The following is a 1,519-nucleotide window of genomic DNA, read 5'->3' as shown; positions in this document are numbered from 1 at the left end:
AGAGTATATTTCGCCATTTCCCACTTCTGCATCTCCGTCTTATATTTTTTCATCTCAGCACCTTCGGCTTTAGAAGCAGCTGTAAACAGCTTCTCTTGCTATTTTAGAAGAATCAAGTAGATAAAATAATGTGTTAGATAAATGAAAAACATGCAAGCACATCCACATATAAACATATTCATAGGCAGTTTCTGAGTAATGACTTACTTCTTTCAGTTGTTTCCTTTCATCCATAAGACGAAGTATCTCCTCCTTTCATATTCTCTTTGGTTTCATTGTTTCATATGCCTTCTTTTTCTATTCAGTATACCATCCATCTTTATATTGTCGACTCAGGATTTGACCCACAGAATCCATTGTACAAGCTTTGTCTTCACATGCCTAAGGAATCATCAATACAATAGTTTAAATAGGATTATATAATAAACAATGGATCAATCTACTGATTGTAGCTTTGTTAGCTGAGCAATATCATGGTCTGAAAAATCCAACTTTCTATCGAACCAAGGACCCCCACCAGTCTCTTCAGTTAAACTATCATCTTCAGATTCTATCTCTAACTTACTAAAAGCATACCCCATATTTCTATCCGCAGTGTATTCAGCTACAAACAACATTTTAAACACTCCTCATATAGGTGATCCTTCATACAATTCGCAGCAAGAATTTTGTCATGCCAAATCAGCAAAACACCGTAAATTGGGAGGCCCAAAAGTTATTTCACTTACTATGTATGAACACAGAATAATCAGAATCCACACATATGCTGACACATGACAGTCCCTGCAAGCTAGAATCATATTTACTAATTTTTTGAAACAACATCACGCGTAGCTAGTTCAACCCATCTACAAATTAGTATTATCGTTTGTTATTATTACTATTCCAGAAAAATGCAGGAAAAGAACATGCACATGATCATCCACAGTCTACTTTATCTTCGTGTTGCTTCTTCCCTTGGTGCATGTATGTATGAACACAGAATAATCAGAATCCACACATATGCTGACACATGACAGTCCCTGCAAGCTAGAATCATATTTACTAATTTTTTGAAACAACATCACGCGTAGCTAGTTCAACCCATCTACAAATTAGTATTATCGTTTGTTATTATTACTATTCCAGAAAAATGCAGGAAAAGAACATGCACATGATCATCCACAGTCTACTTTATCTTCGTGTTGCTTCTTCCCTTGGTGCATGTGAGGGATGGAACTATATAAGCTCTTGCAAAAAGAAAGCAACAATACAAAAACAGCTTAAGTACGAGGACAATTTATTGGAATTTTTATCATATGCTCAAATAAAGATATAAAATTGATGGTCCATTAAGTATCCTATATACAAAAGATACCTAGGTTCTGGGTCCGGACAACATTTGAGATATCATACATTATATATACACATATGTGATATGTCTGCATGAGTGTACAAGTTGGAGTAAAGGTTTTCACCACATTCTCAAAGACTACACCATCATGACTTAAAAAAGGACAAAATACGTTCAATGTAGACC

General features: G+C 35.1%; 1 long non-coding RNA gene across 1 annotated transcript in view; it reads right to left on the bottom strand.

Annotated features, from left to right (window-relative positions):
• Nucleotides 1-21: 21 nt before the first annotated feature.
• Nucleotides 22-1,519, bottom strand: part of LOC105180284 — a 2,893-nt gene continuing 1,395 nt past the window's right edge. The window contains exons 2-3 of the long non-coding RNA XR_849512.2: nt 208-381; nt 22-98 (exon numbers count right to left, since the gene is read on the bottom strand). This is a non-coding gene — a long non-coding RNA (uncharacterized LOC105180284). The remainder of the gene's footprint in view (nt 99-207; nt 382-1,519) is intronic.

The sequence above is a fragment of the Sesamum indicum genome, unplaced genomic scaffold (assembly GCF_000512975.1).
Source record: "Sesamum indicum cultivar Zhongzhi No. 13 unplaced genomic scaffold, S_indicum_v1.0 scaffold00516, whole genome shotgun sequence".
NCBI classification, from domain to species: Eukaryota; Viridiplantae; Streptophyta; class Magnoliopsida; order Lamiales; family Pedaliaceae; genus Sesamum; species Sesamum indicum.
This window is presented reverse-complemented; position numbering and strand designations above follow the sequence as displayed.